Source organism: Podarcis vaucheri, assembly GCF_965113315.1.
Source record: "Podarcis vaucheri genome assembly, chromosome: 2".
NCBI lineage: Eukaryota > Metazoa > Chordata > Lepidosauria > Squamata > Lacertidae > Podarcis > Podarcis vaucheri.
The window spans coordinates 51,993,198-52,014,176 of NC_138760.1; the positions used below are offsets into that span (position 1 = coordinate 51,993,198).

General features: G+C 39.8%; 1 protein-coding gene across 10 annotated transcripts in view; it reads left to right on the plus strand.

Annotated features, from left to right (window-relative positions):
- Window positions 1–3,680: 3,680 nt before the first annotated feature.
- Window positions 3,681–20,979, plus strand: part of TENM2 (teneurin transmembrane protein 2) — a 750,319-nt gene continuing 733,020 nt past the window's right edge. For all 10 annotated transcript variants that reach the window (XM_082214667.1, XM_082214655.1, XM_082214668.1 and 7 more), the window contains exon 1: window positions 3,681–3,789. The gene's annotated coding sequence lies outside the window, so the exon portion shown is untranslated. The remainder of the gene's footprint in view (window positions 3,790–20,979) is intronic.

A 20,979-nucleotide genomic window follows, 5' to 3' on the forward strand; every position in this document is an offset into this window, starting at 1 on the left:
TTTATTTTGTTGTGTTAACAAATTGTAGATTTATAGATTTGTATATTCAAGAATTATGCACATTTGTATTTTAAACTTTATGGAATGTGTATGTTGTCCTAGGATAATGCATCATTGTGAGAGAGACATCTTTAGGCTTATAATTATAGCTGTGTGATGGGACCAGCAGATGGATTCAACTTGAAAATAATAACTGTGCCAAAGTAGGAATCTCAAGTGTTTAACTAATGTATTATGGAAGAAATTAAATGTTTTTAAAAAGATTCTACCGAGTATGGATTTCATGAGTGCAATGACAAGAAGTTGAGAAGATAAAGCAATACCACAATATGTGGCTTTACATTCCACTCACAGTTCTCAGTGCATAGTTTCAAGCCCTGTGGTCATTTTCCACCCCAGCATCAGATATATATAGTTAAAAAGAGATATAAGGATATAAAGACCAACTCTTTTGATCATATTTTTGAGAGAAGGTTGTGAACAAGGATGAACATGTTTGGTCATTGTGCAAGGGCAAAGAGAAGCTGCTATGTTCTCTCTTGCTGCTTCTCTTCCAGTGCCATTGTCTTCTAACACTGCATGGTCCCACCTAATTAGGTTTCCTGTACTGAGCAAGATGACATTGTAGCCAAGAAAATAAAGCTACATTGCCTACCCATTTGGGTGCGGGGGAGATAATATCTTTCTGTTACTAAGCAACTAGGCAATGCTTCCTCCTTGGCCCCTCTGCACTGCAACACTTTCATCAACCACATCAAAGTGCAACAAGATTGAGAACAGTGGCAAAAATGTGAAAAAGAGTACATTTGGATTTGAATCACCCAGAGGCAGTTTGTAATCTTATGGAACTCCTTCTTTACTCCCAAAACTTAGATGTGAAAAGAACAGTCCCATTTTAATCATTCTGCCCTCTAGGATTTGGGAATGAAGGGTATGTCTTTAGGGTTTAATTGGATTCAGGGTCTGAGCTTACTAGAGCTACATTTTGTATTCATGTTGTATTTGTTAAACTGAACAAAGAAGTCCGCCAATTAACACTTTCCCTTCCTCCAATAATGCTTTTTAAAAATTAGACATATGAATTTATTATTTTAATTAAAAAGAAATTGAGCTTGGAGAACACTCCAACCTGTTAATTGATTTTTTTAAATGATTGCTTAAATTATGTACAACTGAATAGCTCTCTGTTTTCCATTTTAATCTGCAGTGATATTGTTATCTTGTAATACAATACTAACATATGATTATATCTGCCATTAATGCAGTTAACAGTAGATGACAAATTTTATTAGGATATTTTAGGCTTAATTCCCCTCAGCTATGCGGCTATGAATCTGGAGTAACTGCGACAAAGATGATGGTACTGCAGCGGTGTAAAGTGGCTATAATTAAAAAGAATCAAGCCCTCTGTGTGTTGATGTAACAAATTATATTACGGAATATTTACATGCTACCTCCTGCAGTGAGCAGCTGGATTCCGTTTTTATCTTTTCTATTGAATGGAGAGCCATCTTGCCATTTGTAAAGTAGGAATCTTAACAGAACAGTCTCAACATTGGACTATTTATTTATTTATTTATTTATTCTTCCTCTGTTTGTCAACATGTGCAAGACACTAAAATATCCTCATACTATACATACGTACCAACTGTACTAAAGATTCCATATTAGCACCCACAGTATATTGGCTGTATGTGCCTCAATATAAGGAATTCTGGTACAAAGGTGCTAAAAACTGCAGCTGAGACCTCATGATAGCTCGGGAAGGGAAGGCTCTGAGCAGGCAAAAGGCAGTTCTACTATTGGACATCATTCTCTCCAGACTGACATTCTTATTTGTACCAATAAGATTGTTCTCTACTGCTGCTAGTGTTCTTTATTCTGGGAAGCTGGACCATCCCTAGCCAATGTGCAGGTGTGAACAAATAGGTTAGGGGGATCTGACCACCTTGACCTACACCTTGGGTTTGCATTAACAGGTGCAGTGGGTGGCTGCTTTTAAATTCTGCTGTGCTTTAAATTTCACCAATTAGATATTTCATGTGTTGAGCCATGCATTAGGAGTACTTCATCACATAGTGAAGCTAATTTTCACTGTGTATTAGAAGCCCTTGAGTGAAAATACCCTATAACATATCTTCAAATCTCCTTTTCCAAACCAAAAGCACGGTCAACAAGTAGCTAAGCACTGGAGCAATGGGTGTGGAAAAGCTACTTCTTTACGTTTAACTTCCAGTGAGTAACAATTAAATGGTGGTCTCACTCTCTCACTCTTCTGAGACAAGGCAATTCCTTCCTGGCTTAGATGTACTGCAGTAAAACATAACTTTAAATACAGAAAGGAACTGAAGGAATACTTACAGCGTCTTAACTGTGTAACTACTTACATGTGCATTTTATTCTTATAAGTGCTAGTTTGTACTTCCATCATCTCAATAGCAAAGATCCATTTTCATACATTGCTTACTTTTATTTTCAATCCAATTTGAAATGAAAACACAATTTATGGCATTTCTTAATACCCTTGAGGAGTTGTGTGTAAGAACTGCTCGTTTCTGTGGCTTCATGTAGTTTTTTTATTTTTTTTCAATGTAGTGCCACTGTGTATTCTGTGCTGTGTATCTAACTGCTGTTTTATGAACAATAAGAGATCTAAAATATTATAGTGTCTGTTCCTTTCTAGTGATAGTAAGTTTAATCACTTCACCAGTATTAGTACGCTCTACTGTAAATGGCAACAAAGTCTGTTAATTTCATATAGAAATATGAATGAAACCAGATCAACATTAAGGGGAAACAGATCAACGTTAAGGGGAAATAATTTTATCTGATGGTCTCTTTTTTAAAACAAAAACAAAAACAAATCACCTGTTAAAGGTATGCTTTCTGTAATTGCTTGCTGCCATCCATGGTACTGTGAACAAGTGAATTTCTTTGTTTGTTTTGTCCTTTGATTTTGGCAAGCAAAATAACTCATTATTGATTCTCAGATAATCTGTTAATCTATGCAAGCACCCAACAGATAACCACTTTTATTTGGAAGTGAGAACCACTGTATTCCAACAAGTAGAAAAAGAAAAAGAAAACCAATCTTTGTATTCTCACTTTCTCACTATGTAGTAATGACACATCATATGACTTATGACATGTAACTTTTTCCTGGTCTAGAGAGTTTCCATCCCAGCACTGCCTGTTCCTTAGAATCATATCGTAGTCTCTTTCTACTTGTTAGGTCCTGCATTATTTTTTCACCTTCATGACACACTCAGCCAGCTACACAGAAAATATTCCCTTGATGTAGCTGTCCACATACCTTCATTCACACACACACACACACACACACACACACACATCCAAGGTAGCATCATATTCAGTTTAAAGGTAGATGTGCAGCAGATAGGGAGAGAAACTATTAGATGTTATCATACAAGTTTCCTCTTGAGATTTACAGGTACAACCTCGGGTTAAGAACTTTGCTTCAGGATGAGAACAGAAATCGTGAGGTGGCAGCGGGAGGCCCCATTAGCTAAAGTGGTACCTCAGGTTAAGAACAGTTTCAGGTTAAGAACGGACCTCCAGAACGAATTAAGTTCTTAACCCGAGATACCATTGTAGATATATACAGATAGTAGATACACTACTGTTCTCTGTTTCTTATATACCACCCTTCTCTTTGGCAGCTACGTGTTACTGTTCATTGGCTAAGAAGTCTGGACTCTTTGTCGCTTTATACTGGTTGGACAATCTCTGAGAGACCTATTGGGGGGGTGTTGGAAATCCACCATTCTGGTAAGTGGATTGTGTGCCGCTCTGTGTGTAGCGTTAACCCAGTACTGCCTCATATTGCTTCTTCATGAGCTTTTACAAATTATCTTTCAAGTCATCTACAGAAACTACTTTAAAAAAAAACAAAAAAACACCAACAGCATTTTCTAGTATTATCTAGCATTTTCCTTGGCAGTTCATTTGAACCTGATCAAACCGTTTTGGTGGGGGAAATTTTATTTCTTAGCAGTGCCTGCTTGGATTTACATTTTTGAATTTGTTCACCCTCAAAGAATGTCCTTGTATCAGTCTGGAACTTCTTTGCGGAAACTGATGCTGTTGTTGCTGCTACTATTATTGCTGCTGCCATTAAATAATACTAAAACAGTCAAGCAACTTTATCCAGTCAGTATGTATATTGATAACATTGTGAATTTCCATTTAAAAATGAAATGTTTGCAGTGCAAAAATTAACAACTAGTAGCTAAAATGTTTGAAAGACACTCCATTATTTAATTACATTGTAGTACATATGCTCTGGCATTCTATCTAATTACTTACATTAACATTCTGTGTTAGTGTGTCCACTAAACCAATTTGACTGGCTTGGTAACACCTCAAGAAGATAAAGATAGCATAACCTCTGTAGCTGATCATTTTACAAATTCACTGTACATGCTAAAACTCACTTAAAATGTAGAAGATTGTGTAGGTGCATCTTCCGTCTGTGCTAATTACTATTTCAGAATACTAATTTTGATCTCTACTTGATAAAAGTACATTCCAGTCAGGACAAATAAGCAAATAATAATAATAATAATAATAATAATAATAATAATAATAATATAGTAAATGATTATGCTTTAGAAGTTAGTTATGGATCCAACAACAAAGACTGCAACCTTTGATTGTATTGCACTGTGCTCAGGAATTGGTTTGATATTTAAATGTTGCCTTACTGCTTGAGAGCAACCACAGCACTACTAGGTTCATCATATATGTGAGTTGGAAATTGTGTAGAAGGCCCAGCACAGTAATATTTTATTTCAGAGGAGGAACTTTCTTTAAAATGAGGGAATTAGAAAAAACGATTAGATAAAACAAAACTGAAGGCAACTCACTCTGTGATGACAGTCTGAGCCACTGGATGGTGCTAGAGGCTTGGAGGCTGAGCCAGTACTTGGAAGCTGGCCCTTACAAGAGCCCAATCTACCTCAGAGCCCAAATGGGTCTTCTCAAAGGACCAAAGGGAGAGATGCTGCCATGACCTGCCAGGGGGCTCCACTCTCCCCTTTCTCCCTAGCACCGAGAAAGGCTTTCTTTCTTTCTTTCTTTCTTTCTTTCTTTCTTTCTTTCTTTCTTTCTTTCTTTCTTTTTCTTTCTTTCTTTCTTTCTTTCTTTCTTTCTTTCTTTTTCTTTCTTTCTTTCTTTCTTTCTTTCTTTCTTTCTTTCTGGAGAGAGAGAGAAAGGGAAATAGGGGGAGGACAGTTCTCAATGTTCATTTGGGAAGAAGTTGTGGGTGGGAAAGAGGATGGTCTGGGGTGGGGATATATGTATCGCTGTCTTTTGCGGGGAAGTTGTGAGTGGAAGAGAGGGTAGTCTTGGGATGGAGATATTGTGACCTATTTGTTGGTTTAGAAGTTGAGATGGGAAAGGTTGTGCTGCTGAGGAGAAACTTAGATTGACAAGGGTAGGATGTTATCATGGAGAAGGAAACTCTGGGGAGGGAAACTGAGTACCATAGGATGTTACCATGGTTAATAAGCATTGTAAAAAGATAAAAATAAAAATCAAGACGTCTCCTTTAAAAAATGATGTTCTTGCCCAAATGAAGAAAATATGAATCTTAGTATTTGCACTGAACAATGAAGCATTTGGGAATGAGTGCTTTTTGCCTCTTGTTTGTTTTGTATTTTATTCTGTTATGTCTTCTGAGTGGCCCAGAGAACAGGTGTTATTCGGTGGCCTATGTGTATACAGTGGATGAGTGAGTAACTAAGAAAATAAATAAATGTCATGAGGTAGGAAATTGAACCTAAATTGTAGATCATGCTTGTGAATATTTATGAAAGCTTGTTTTCCTTTATTTGTGTACCATTTGCCCAGATCTTACGAGATTTCCTGGAGCTGATCATAACATGTGTTACAGTAAAACAAGCAACATTCTGAACACTGAGGTGCTGGTCCAAGGGCAAAGGGTGGGGTAACTGGAAACACTCCTTCCATGATATTACTCACAGACAAACCACAAGTGGTAAACAAAAATAAGCCTTGGTTACAGCTTGTGGTTTGCCCAGTGGCAGAGGAAGGGTGGGTGGGCTGCCCCAGTGTTATCACTGGGGGTGTGTGGGTGTGACAAAATGATTTTTTTAAAAAATGGGCTCACGAAACTTTTCAGGAGTGACGTGGTGGCATAGGTGCTTGCAGGTTCCGCACTGCCTGAAACGGCTGCATGGAACTTGCGTCTGCCTACTGCCTCTCCCACAGCCGCCATACAACTGAGGGGGAGGCGGCAAAGAGGCTCCACATGGCGTAGAGGCTCGCCCCCGGATGCAGGACACGCCCCCGCACCAGGCACCCGAGTGGCTAGCTACGCCACTGGGTTTGCCTGGAATGAGACAAACCATGAGCACAGGTTCAGACATAAATCTACAACAAACCATGGCTTAGGCCCGGGTAACAAGGCAGCAGCAGGACTGGGGGAGGAACACTGTAGCCATGATGTTTACTCTACAAACCTGCCCATTTGTCTATTTTTGCTAAAGCATGGTTTTGCTTAGTATTATGTGTGAACATAGTGAGTGTTAGTGCAGTTAAACAAACACTTGTATTTTGAGAGGCAGGGAGAGTTGTGCACCCCTACGGCTTTCATGAATCATGAATTGTATGTACAGTATAGCTAAAGGATTGTGCCGAATATGCAGGATGGAGGGCATGTTCCATGTGAACAAACAGAAGAAAGAGAGAGATAGCTGGACATAATAATCAGGAACACTGATTTGAGGAGCAGCTGGAGCCAATGCTGCTGGTGGGGTTTGCATAAGAAAGCTTTTCATGAAGTCACCCCCTCTCTCTCCTGTGAAAGCAACATAAACATAAAACAGCCAAGTCTGTCAAGTAAGGAGACTGTCTCAGAAACCACTAGCTGGAGCTTCAGAAGGTGGGATGAAATAGGCAGGCATCTTTCCCACCCCCTGGCTGAAAACAGTGTCACTGCTAAGTAAAAGAATAGTTAGACCAGGGGGAAAGGAGACTGTCTTGACTTGAACTGGACTTGGAAGAATCTCAGAGGCTTGAATTAATAATAATAATAATAATAATAATAATAATAATAATAATAATAATTTTTTATTTATATCCCGCCCTCCCTAGCCGAAGCCGGGCTCAGGGTGGCTAACAACAATAAAACAGTACAAAAGTACAACACAACACAACACAACACTCTAAAATCATTCATTATAAAATTAATTCAAATCAAGCAACCATTAGGCCAGAGCTCCGCGAAGATTGCCGAGGGAGGGGGTCAGGCTGTGCCCTGGCCAAAGGCCTGGTGGAACAGCTCTGTCTTGCAGGCCCTGCGCAAAGATGTCAAGTCCCGCAGGGCCCTAGTCTCTTGTGACAGAGTGTTCCACCAGATCGGAGCCACAGCCGAAAAAGCCCTGGCTCTGGTTGAGGCCAGCCTAACCTCCCTGTGGCCTGGGACCTTCAAGATATTTTTATTTGAAGACCGTAAGTTTCTCTGTGGGATATACCAGGAGAGGCGGTCCCGTAGGTACGAGGGTCCTAGGCCATATAGGGCTTTAAAGGTTAAAACCAGCACCTTAAACCTGATCCTGTACTGCACCGGGAACCAGTGCAGCTGGCTGAATTCTTGAATTCTTGAAACATAATAGGGAACATGATATTGAAAGTGCATTTTACATCCCCCCCCCCGCCAAAAAAAGAAGCAGCCTGGGAACATAGTTTGTTAAGAATGCTGGGAATTGTAGCTCCGTGGTGTCCAAATGATAGATCCCAGGATTCTTTGGGCAAATTTTGCTTTAAATGTGCTTTAAATTTATGACATGCACACAGCCTTAATTCTGCAAGCTTTTCTTTATTATGCTCAGCCTAGGGGTTGGACTAGATGGTCCTTGGGGTCCCTGCCAACTCTACAATTCTGTGGTACAATGTGTGGAAATAAACCCAAGGGATGAGTTGGCACTCGTGAAATTTCTCATCGCTCAGAGATTAGAGTGCATATAGCAATACCTAGCATTATAAACATTACAGTGGTACCTTGGGTTAAGTACTTAATTCGTTCCGGAGGTCCATACTGAAACTGTTCTTAACCTGAAGCACCACTTTAGCTAATGGGGCCTCCTGCTGCCGCCGTGCCGCCGGAGCACGATTTTTGTTCTTATCCTGAAGCAAAGTTCTTAACCTGAAGCACTATTTCTGGCTTAGTGGAGTGTGTAACCTGAAGCGTATGTAACCTGAAGCGTATGGAACCCGAGGTACCACTGTATTGAAACAATGGTAGCTCAGTAAAATAATTCCCATTATTATTTTTAATATATAATGTGTTAGATCCAGATTTGCAGAGTTCTATTAACACTGAAGGAAGGGACTGCAGAGACAATTTTCACTGGTTCTTCCTGTAATCCCCTGTACACTTCTTGGAAATGTTGGGGGAAGTAGTGTAGGGGAAAGGAGAGATTGGGGAAAATTACTTCCCCTCTTCCTTCCAGTGAGAAGCTACCACTGGATTCCAATCCAGTGAATGGAAGGAGGCCTCGAGTTCATTGGTGGAATAAGACTATATTCAACCCTTTATCATTTGTATGCTATTTACTTACATAGGCTTTTGCTAGATTGCAAGTAAACTATAGCTAATAATAGTATACAAATAAACATATCCATACTATTTTTGTGTTTTTAAGTGAGACAAAACTTTGAACCTCTTCTTATGACCTGTGTATATGTGTGTGTCATCAAAGGTAAAATTACTGGCAAGCCTGTGCACAATGGCCACAAATTTTGCTGAGTTGGTCATTTGCATCTGCTGACATAATCAGTATTCACATTTGTAAGAAGACATCTCAGCTTCTCGTTCTGTGAAGTTTCCGTTCAGCAAATCAAGTGGCATTGTCACACTGGCACTGATAATCCCATACCAAGTTGGACATTTTGTTTAAAAGAGATTGAAAAGTTCTGCCCAATAGCTCAGAAGCTAAATAAAACTAAGAAAAATAGTTTTTGAGCCATTTTTAATTATAATTGTTGAAATCTATACTTCTGACATGGGTTGCCATATGCAGGGCCGTCTTACCCATAGGCACTAGGGGTGCGGGGCACCTGGCTGCCAGGCTCTCAGAGGCGCCAGGCTGAGAGTCCGGGACCCAAGAGTTGAGTCCGGAGAAGAGCCCGCCTGTTGGTCAGAGCGCTGCAATGGGCTCTTCTGCTGTGGGCGGCTCTGTGCCGCAAGTTCGGGGGCGACCAAGCCAGCGAGACGCTGAGGCGGCCAGCCAGCTCCACCCTCCTGCGAGCCTGGCATTGGGCAACTTGGTGGGGGCACCAGGCGGATCTTTGCACCCTGGCACTGCATATGCTTAAGGCAGCCCTGGCCATACGTCTGGATATTCCCAGGCATTTCAGCAATTTTTGCCCAGATGATGTTTACGAGGGCAGAATACCAGCTATGTCTCAGAAATTCCAGACATATGGCAACCCTAATTTAATGTAAGTGCAAAGTGATGCACATTTTGATACCTAGACGTTTTCCTTGTCAGTCATTCACAGCCACTTCAGACTCCTCACCTTAATGTGAAGTGGAAGTTTGTTTCCCTGTGTGACTTTGGGGGAAGAGAACTCCATATGATAATGAAACGTGGTTGTCCTCTTCTAACTTGAATGTATTCTCAGTGCTGTGGCTAATGCACTTACACATTTTAGCTGTAGTGCCCTAGGCTGTAAATAAATATTGTAGACGACAGGATTATTGAAAAAAAGCTGTAATAGTCAGTTTATGTATAAAATAAATAGTTAACCCAAAATCAAATAATTTTTCTTAGTTTAGAATATGGAATATGGTTTACCTGTTTTCCACTCTGTCTCCTTAGTAACAGATGCATCTGTTTATGTTCTCTTAGTCATTAAATCCAAAGTATGTAGCTGCTTCAAAATAATAATAACAGTTTCTCTGAATTGGCTAACTACTAATTGTTTACTAAGAAATCTTACAGTGATAATGAGGCCAGAAAACATGGCCATAAGTACTGTTGGTAATGCATATGCCTCTCGTTACCCTGTGCTGGTTAGCAAACATTTCTAGTCTCATCAATGAATTATTGTGCATTTAACTATATGACACAAATGGAACAGTAATCATTACTGTTTCTGATTTATTTCAGACATTTGTTTGGATTTCATAGATTGCTTGGTAACTAATGATACTTTATCCACCCTACAGCTGTAACATAATCAACTCTGAAGACAGATAAATATAAAGAGGCTTAAACCCCGTACAGTTCTTTCACTCGGAGTCTTTTGACATCTTAAAGAATAACAAATTTTACTACTGCATAAACTTTGAAGGACTAAGATTTTGTGTTGCTTTGGTTTTTTTGCTGCAGACTAACATGGCTACTCCTCTAGAATTTCCTATATCACTTGGTATATCATTTTTCCATTTAAACACTTCACCAATAAAAAAAATAATCTGGAAAATAATTGCTCACCTGGGGCTCAGGGTGGATGATGTTTGCCGCATGGCTTGGGCACGGTAGGTCCATGGAGGTCACAATCTTCAAACATGGCAGAGCAGGGGAAGGTTACCTGGCCGCACCCACCTCCAGCCTCAAAGGTCTCTCTGGTATGCCAATCAGAGGCAGGGGCTTGGACACCTATTTAAGCCTCCCCCTTGGCTCTTTATTGCCGGATTATCCATTGAGCCACCCAGTCTGTTAGGGACAGACACAATGGTGGAGCGAGTGTGTGGTGTGGACCTTGCTATGGTTTACTTAATCTCCATATTCAGGGCCAGGGAGGAATTTTCTCCTGCAAGCAAGTTGGCTTTCAGGTTTTCGCCTACCTCATAGCAACCATCATAACTGGCGGATAAGGCATTGGGCTTATCCTGGACCCCACTGGAGGGAGGGGTCCAGAAGAGGTGACTCTGTCCAGGAGTCTGCAGAGGGACGGATGGGGCAACACACCTTGCCCACCGGCAGCCTGTAAGGGGTCACAGCACCCAATCCATATTAGCGGTGACTCCTCAACTCCACCAAGTTCCTATCAGGTGGCAGGCGGGCAGCCTGATGCTGGATACATGCCCAGTGCCTTAGCCAAATCTACTATTTCCTGTAATCAATAAAGTTGTGGCCTAATTCAACCCAATACCAGTCTCCTGTGTGCATTCTTGTGGCCCTCCCTGCATGTGCTGTGGCCATTATGTGCCTATGCCATCAAACTTACTTAGCAGTGACTGCTGGACATACACAGCTATATATCCTTGGCTGCCTTACAGATTGACCTCTGCCAGCTCTAACTACCTTTTTGGGATGCGGAGCCAGAATGCAAGATTCCACAGCTCTTCAGCTGGAAATGGTCATGTAGCCCAGGTGCCAAACACGAAGGGGCAAAGCATCTGTTTGTGCTTTCACAAGAGATGGGTAAAGACTTTGTTAAGTTTGAGGTTGGGCAAGGGGTGGAACCCGTGGCTGCCTCATATAGAGTTGCTTTGGCTGCAAAGGGCTTCCTTCAGGACACGGGGCTCTGGATCTGCACTTCTTAGTTGGATTCACTTCTTAGAATGGAATGGACACTCTGCTTATATCATGAAGGGCCCACCACCACCTTTATCTCTACCCCTTCTGCTGCTCAAGGTAACATTTTGGCCCTTGGTGGGTAAGTGACAGGTAGTACTATGCTGTACATGTGCTTACAGGTACCATGCACAAAACATTTATCTCAATGTTAGTGATACTGCCTATCACCATAACTGGAAGAAGAGAAGGGCAGATTTGTGATTCATGATGATTCAAAGAGAAGGATCATTCATTCCACTTGCTTTTGTAATCTTGTGAAATATCGTCGATTTTTTCAAGTTCTCACAAAGAATGATGGCAAGAAGCAAGTGGAAATTGAAGTGAGCCAAGGGGAGTTCAGCTATCGCTAACTGAAATTAGAAATGCATTAAGGTAGTGCAGTGTGATGATACCTGTGTACCTTTCAAAGTTGTAATCTGATGGGGTTTTTTGTTCTCTTAGATTGTATTCATATCTTATTTCTTGTTTTGCTTTTTTATATAATAAACCCTGGTAAACCCTGCTTTGTTTTTTTTATAAACCCTGGTAAATTATTTATATTTAGAGTAAATTTCTGGATTATTCGTTTCTTTTTGGAAAGGAAATGCCTTTACATGAAAAATTATCCATCACTTGCAATGGTTTGCTCAAAGTGTTTATTGGACTGACCCCAAATTGCTATTTTTTGTAGAGCCTTTTAAGCAAAGGTGAAAAATCTCAAAAGGAGGCAAGGTGAAAAATCTCAAAAGGCGGCAAGGAGCTGAGCTATAAATTAAAAGGAAATGCTAGTCGTATACCATAGAACAACCACTTCTTCCATCACATTTATGTGTGTTGAGACTTGGCAAAATGACTGAGCTTCAAGGCTGGCACATGATTGTTGACATGATCTTGCTTGCTTACATCTGAAATCATGATGGCTTCCGATATTATCACTATTCAATTTCTCAGAAAAGACTCAACTGCATGGGTTGCAAAGTATTTGTGTGCAACAAATTTTTATCACTTATAAAACTATCAGGGAAGACTATTACATGGAGATACACATTTAAGATTATTATTTGTGTTTTTCTAAAGGATATTTGAGCAGTGTAGAGCAATCAAGCAATATTTTTGTTAACTACTTTTCTCTTTATTTTTCTATTTTGTAAATAAAAAAAGAATGTGAAAGTTTTTTATCCATATGAATTAATCTAAACCTTCTTTCTTAAATAATTGTAGGGAATGTTTCCAGAGAGCACAATATAGTAAATGGTCTATATACCAACATTTTTTATGGACTTGGATTCTCTTTTGTATTCAGTGCTTTTTTAGGAAGTTCACGCACTCAGAAATTTAATTAACCTTAAATGTTTCAATAAGTTTTTTGCTGGTTGTGTTTATGCACTGCATGTTGTAGTGAACTGGGATTGTTGGGTGTGAATACCAGAATTTACCCTCCACAGTCCTTTGATTCCCTATTTCACTGCAGGCACATTCTTGAGAACATTACTCGTTGATGGCTTATCCTAGCCTTTGAAAATTCATTGGGGGAAAGATGAGAGTATCTGTCCAGTGTACCTGCATTTCAAAATAAAAGTAGAGGAAAATAAATCACAACCACTGTATTTAAATCACATTATATCCATAAAGTGCTTAAAGTTAATTTTGTCCAAAAATATCATAAGTCTGCATTCTGTCTGCTACCCTGTATCTATATTGCAGTCTAACAAAATTATAATGAAACATTTCTTCCACATAACTTAGTGTTTTATAGCATTGAGTGTATTCACCAGACAAGAAAAGAATGTGAAAAACAAACCTTTTTCTTCCAACAAAGGAAATAGGATGTTTGACAACATGCATTTGTCTACAAAATGCAATGCAATATCTGATGAAATATGCTTTGTCAATAAAATAAATTGCCAAAGAAAATGTAATCCTTTCTGAAAATGCATTTAGCTTTTAGACTGATATAAGCTCCCTGTTCAAAGTGCATTTTGTTCTTAGAATTATTTTGGATTTCCTGTCTGTCAAAATCTACAGATAAATATTTTGCTGTATATTCTGTCACAGGGTGCATATAAACCATTTAAAAATTAATTATGTAATTGAAAGTGTGAATTCAGTTAATTCGTTCAATTCAATTGACAACACCACAATTTTAATTAAAGGTGAAATAAAAACCAAGGGCTTGGATCCAGTCTTTGCTGCCACTGGCAAGTAGCTCTAAGACACTATACCTTTGTTAGTAAATAGAGACACACCCTAAAAGGACAATTTGGGGAGCCTGTGTACTGCAGTTGGTAGTTCACGTGGCATCACACAAGCCTGTATCTCTACATTTCAATACCAGACAGGCAGAATGTTATCATCCATTCCAGAAATTATTTCTTTCTGAAATCCAGTTTTTTTCCATGTTTCTGAGTACAAATCAACCTAATGGTCCACACTGTACTGTGATGGAAGTATACTACGGTCAGCAAACTTTTTCAGCAGGGGGCCGGTCCACTGTCCCTCAGACCTTGTGGGGGGTTGGACTATATTGGGGGGGGGGGTGAATGAATTCCTGTGCCCCACAAATAACCCAGAGATGCATTTTGAATAAAAGGACACATTCTACTCATGTAAAAACACGCTGATTCCCGGACCGTCTGCAGGCCAGATTTAGAAGCTGATTGGGCCGGATCTGGCCCCTGGGGCCTTAGTTTGCCTACCCATGGACTAGTGCCTTGAAATATACCAATCTGTTAATTTCATCCGCTTCCTCCAAAGAGTACTGGTCCAACCTGGTAATCAGCTAAATCTGGAGCAATGACTTCTAAGAGATTAATGGCTGCTTAATAGTTAGCTAATTATATATTGTCATAGTATTTCATGTCTTGGTAATATTCATTGTTAATTGAAGCAGAAGAAGTCTCATGGGGCTTCCCTCCAGTGGGAGGGAGAGGCAGGAAAACTCAGGCCATGTCAATAGCCAATGGATCAATCCCTTTATAGAGGAGGCACCACTCTCAAGAAGCACCATCCTCCTTGCCACACACAGTGAACAATACAGAATTAGTGAGTTGCCTTTAGGATTGGGAGGGCACCTTTGATTGACCTGCTGTTGTCCACACTGTTCAGATTGGGGTGCAGGTGGATAATTGACTTCTACTTGATTTTAGCTTGCTGCTACAACCTGACATTTAGAGTGGGGAGGGAACTAAGGTAAGCAGTGGAGACACGCTTGGGTTAACAACCTCACATTGCTGTCCTGCTTGAGGGGTTCTTTTGTCTGAAGTTCTTAGGACCTGAAGAAACCACCCTGCTGAGGGTGGGGAAACGGACTTCCTTACTCATCTTCAGGTGATTTGACTATGAGATCAGGAGATTGCATTTGAGCAATAGTTGCCTAAGACCACAGATAAACATATTGAGATGCCCTTTATTCCAAGCCTGATGTTATTTGTTGCTCATTACTACATAGCTTTAAGTACTTGTTAATAAAGATGTGAAGTTACACCGTATACCGTATTTTTCGCCCTATAGGACGCACTTTTCCCCCTCCAAAAATGAAGGGGAAATCTGTGTGCGTCCTATGGGGTGAATACAGGCTTTCGCTGAAGCTTCGAGAGCGAGAGGGGTTGGTGCGCACCGGAAGCTATCAGCAAGCTTCTGATCTGAAGCTATCAACAAGTTCCTGCAGGGCTCCCTAGGCTGCGGCTAGCAGCCTGCTGCACGGAGCGCGGGGCGCACTGAAGCAGAGCGCCCCACGCTTCGGGCAGACATCGGCCAGCCCCACAAGCTTGGGGGACAGCGGGGAGGCGCAGCGCCACCATCCTGCTGTTCCCCAACCTGATTTGGTTTCCCCAACCTGGTTTTGGGGGCGAAATAAAGGGGGGGAGAATTCCTTTATTTCCCCCCAAAAAAACTAGGTGCCTCCTATGGGATGGAGCGTCCTATGGGACGAAAAATACGGTACTTGCCTTACAGGTCTTTGTTCTAAGGTTGTGCAGGCAGCATATAGCTGTGGAGATATGTTATTTTTAAATATGTAGTCCTACAGTGGTTCCAATATCTTTGGGCTTTGGCTGGATATAGCAGCTACCCAGTTGTTTTATATTTACAATAGTATTTTTACAGTACTTCACTATTTTTCTGGTAAACAATATAAAGAGATTAGATCAATGTAGGGAAAATACATCTTCAGTGAAACAGCCCTCAGGCTCTGAAGTAAGGCTGCCTAATTTTTTTCCATGCCTTTTTAATGCATATCACACTCTTTTTCAGGATTTGTTACAGGTAGGTAGCCGTGTTGGTCTGCCTTAGTTGAAACAAAATTTTAAAAATCCTTCCAATAGCACTTTAGAGACCAACTAAGTTTGTTATTGGCATGAGCTTTCGTGTGCATGCGAGTGTATCTGAAGAAGTGTGCATGCACACGAAAGCTCATACCAATAACAAACTTAGTTGGTCTCGAAGGTGCTACTGGAAGGATTTTTTAAAAAAAATAAATCAGCATTTGTCATTCATGCATGAAAGATGCCTATTTTGTGTATCATCCCTTTCTAAAAAATAAGTTAGGTTTGTTCAGTTTTTATTCATATATCAACCTAGTTTATGTAACTCTTTCCAATTCTAGTCTTCTAGTTTCTCACCTAAAATCTGTGGATAATTCTGCTTCCTCCATTATTAAACAGCTCACTGCTGTGTTCATAGAATCATAGAATCATAGAGTTGGAAGAGACCACAAGGACCATCGAGTCCAACCCCCTGCCAAGCAGGAAACACCATCAGAGCACTCCTGACATATGGTTGTCAAGCCTCTGCTTAAAGACCTCCAAAGTAGGAGACTCCACCACACTCCTTGGCAGCAAATTCCACTGTCAAACAGCTCTTACTGTCAGGAAGTTTTTCCTAATGTTTAGGTGGAATCTTCTTTCTTGTAGTTTGGATCCATTGCTCCGTGTCCGCTTTTCTGGAGCAGCAGAAAACAACCTTTCTCCCTCCTCTATGTGACATCCTTTTATCTATTTGAACATGGCTATCATATCACCCCTTAACCTCCTCTTCTCCAGGCTAAACATGCCCAGCTCCCTTAGCCGTTCCTCATAAGGCATCGTTTCTAGGCCTTTGACCATTTTGGTTGCCCTCCACTGGACACGTTCCAGTTTGTCAGTGTCCTTCTTGAATTGTGGTGCCCAGAACTGGACACAGTACTCCAGGTGAGGTCTGACCAGAGCAGAATACAGTGGCACTATTACTTCGTGTATCTCCTCTGTACTGTTTCCTTTGCTAGCTCTGAATTTCATCTTGCATTCCTTTGGTAATCTCGCAGTGGTTTGGCCCCTCTTTTTGATCACTTTTCTTCTGGTAATGTCCAAGAATAGAAAAATATTTCCTATATTAATTGTCCACAGCACTATTCTGTCAAATCTGTGATTCTGAGCATATTTATTGCATTTCTTTACATGTTTTTTGCAAATCACTTAAAGGCTTTCTGTTAAGAAAGCAGTAAATAAATAAATATACTTCTAAAAGAAACATCTCACAATGTATTTTTATCCGCCTTTCTGTCTTATATTTTTAAGTTTATTTTCTTGAGGGCTCCTTGGGGAATTGGGATATATTTATTTTCTGGCTTAAAACTATTATGTTTTTCATTTTCAGTCAGGATGTAGCTTTCAGTTTCCATGAGGTTAAGGCTCTGTATGCCCTATTGACTTTACTGTTGACCTGTACCCTAGAAAGATTTTTAAAGATGTCATAAACCAGTAATTTGGTTTAGATGCTGAAGAAATGTTTTATTTTGATCTCTATTTTTCCTTAATGAAATGGCAGAAAATATATACATATTCATAATGATTGTATTAGCTTTAGGTAAAGATTTTTTAACTGGTTGAAGGTTTTATACTTCTTAATCTGAATGCATTTCTGTAAGTTTTAATTTCTTTGTATACCAGTTTTTGATAAAGGGTAGTTTATAATTAGAAAACACCAACGATGAAATGTTTTTCTTCCTCATTGCAGTATCTAGAGGTAAACCCATTCTGATTAATATGGGGTTCTGAACAGCAACATCTCTTATGCATGCTTTAAAGGACATCATCAGGTGAATTTTAAAAATAGATGAAGGAAAATAAAGAAGAAAAGTTAAAAGTGGTAGACAAAAATGAGTTTTCTAGATTAATCACTCAAAATTAGTCTACTGCTAATTTGAATGAAAATGACTACCTCTGACAGATTGTTAAAGCTATTAATATGCAGTTTATCAAACTTAAATAGATTGCATACAAACTCAATTGTTTCTACAAACATGATTTGGAAGTAACGATTATGAATGTACTTTGAAGATAGTAATTTGTGAACCCTTTAACTAGGAGACAACATATTATCACCTGGATGAGGAACTTGGTACAGTCCATTTATTTTCATGCAATGGAAGTGCCATTTATAAAACCATTAAAATGTAACCTTGAAATTAACATGATGAACCTACAAGGAATAATTAGACAGACAAAAAGAAATGGACTTATACAAGTGGAGGGCTACTTCTTATGCAAGCTTCTAAAATACCTGCTAATGAATAATTATTTTAACGAGACTGTGAGATTGCATTAACTCATATTAATGTGGTTTAATTTCTGGATGCCAGTGACAAAAAGTTCATTCTCAGATAGATATGTTAAGCAGTGATGTTATATTTTAGGTACTATTTCCCAGCTAGGAAATCTATACTTCTAAGTCTCCAAGCTCATATTCTGGTGGAAAAGTATATGTTATTGATGAAACTGAACCTTTTATATTGGTGCCTGACCAGTGTGCTCCCATTATTTTACCATTTACTCCATTTTTGCAGTTATGCAGTTATGCAGTAAACTATCTGCATCTAACAGTAATAAACAACAATATAATAAAACAATTATCAAAATCATGAATAAGCAGCTAAAAATAGAATAGCAAAACAGCAGTTGACTAAAATCCTCTGCTAGTGGCCTGCAGCAAGAAAATCGGCTCAATAGGCCAAAGTCCTCTCCAAGAATCATCACCTACCATTGGCAAGAAGTACATTGGCAAGAAGTATATTAATACACCAGTAGGATTATCTTCAATATCATCCTGCCTGTATATCAATATAAAGGTAAAGGGATCCCTGACCATTAGGTCCAGTCGTGACCAACTCTGGGGTTGTGGCACTCATCTCGCTTTATTGGCCGAGGGAGCCAACATACAGCTTCCGGGTCATGTGGCCAGCATGACTAAGCTGCTTCTGGCAAACCAGAACAGCGCACGGAAACGCCGTTTACCTTCCCACCGGAGCAGTACCTATTTATCTAGTTCGAACTGCTAGGTTGGCAGGAGCAGGGACCGAGCAACGGGAGCTCACCCCGTCGCAGGGATTCAAACTGCCGACCTTTTGATCGGCAAGTCCTAGGCTCTGTGGTTTAACCAACAGCGCCACCCGCGTCCCTGTATATTAATATACCTCTTGCCAATAAAGGGAGCCTTTATAATCTGGTTCCAATTTATGTGGGTTTCAGTTGTGCTTAGAAATGATCTAGCAGCTAGTAAAGCAACTGTAGTCACATATATTCCCCAAAACTGGCCCTGTTTAGCAGAGTAGCCACAGGCGCACAGCATTGTGGCTTATCTGAAATTTCCAAACACTTTTCAAAAGCAGTTCCAAATAGAGCATGTCCGACTAGAGTAATTCACCTGAAAAATAACTAAGACACATGTAATCATAGCCAAGGAGCTCCTGGGACTGTGTGGGGCAGAGCAGCAGCAAGGTCAGGGTGTTTAGGCACACTGATGGGAGCAGCAGATTGCCTATGCCAGTATGCCTAGACTGTTCTGACCTCACTGCCATCCTGTCCAGCACTATTCCAGTGCAGAGCTGTGACACCACTGCTGGTCAGCCAGGTCCATGGCAATACCCTCCTTGCCAGCTGGTCCTATCATAGCAAGATCTAACATTTCATAGAATCAACACAATTAATCTCAGCCGTATAGAAGTGCACCTAACCACTGCCAACACCTGGACACTCAGGCTAAGAACCAGATCCAGGAACACTGTGGATCTGTGCCTTGAAAGACAATGCTGCTCCATTCAAAACAGGTAAACCTTTATTTCTTACTCTGCCATTCTCTTCACTAGGAGCACCTCTGTCTTTTCTGTATTAAACTCCAAGTTATTTGCACTCATCTAGTCCATTACCAATGCAAGACATCAATTCAGCCTCCTTGGATTGAAATGGAAAGAAGAGATTCCCTTCTGATGTAATTAAGGTTTAGCTTATACCCAGCAAGAAATCAGTATTAACAGTGTTTTTAAACAGGTTCCTTGCCCTTTCTTCTCATGCTGCACAATGAGCTGCTTTCCATTCCCCCTTGAATTGAAAAATGGTCTTCCATCTAATTCAGGGACAACTGTTTGTCAAAAAAAACAACAACCCCAACACAGACGGCTACTGGACACATTGCATAAATTAGAGCTACCAGCTTGTAGATCCATATGTCGGTGTCTAATAGAAAACTAGGTTAGTTTCTCTGGACCAGGGGTAACCAATAGGGTTTTCTCCAGATGTTATTGGACTGCAACTCACATGAGGCCCAGTCAACATTTCCAGTGGTGATGGAAATTGTTGTCCAACAATATCTGGAGGCCACCCTTTTGGCCACATCTGCTTTAGAATTAAACAAAATTTAGGGGAATTAATTGTAATAATATATTCTTTTACTTGTTATGAACTAGAGCATTTAAACATAGTGATACACTCTGAGCAAGAGAATTCATGGCCCAAGTGGATGTGAATATGCTTTAATATTATTGATTACTTTGAAGCCACGGCTATTTAGCTTTTGGCTTGCTCCAATAATTATTTATCTGTTGTGTGCATAAAAAACTAAATACATTAGCAGCTAATGGATCACCGTTTAAGAAAATAAATCATTATGGTGCTTCTGAAAGTACTAAATTTAGTAAAACCAAGTCAGAAGCTTTTATCTCTTGAGCATATTTTATCAATCACAGTTTGAATTGCTGTAAACATCTTGATGTTCTGCACAGTTTTCATTAAGGACTTTAACCTAAGTAAAGCTGAATTCACCAGTTGGTAATCTGGTAATGAAACTGTAGACCTTTTAATTCTCCCACAGGAATGTTTCTTTTTGCTAAATGTAAAGCACATTTTTAAACATTGTGATTAGAGTCTTAAAGAGATTGGTTTTAATGTAGGTGTCATCTTTTCTTGTTTTCATCACAGAACTTGATGCAGAGATCTTTAGGAAAATAATAATATGCCAAGAAAATGGATGCAATCCTTACTCTAAGTAACATGAATTAGTGTGAAGGAAAAAGTATCATTATCATTAATTTAAAAGTCAAAATATAAATATTTTGGCACAAAGACAATTATTATGATTTGGCCTTCTGTGTTCCAAGTCCTTTTCTGCTATAAGCCTT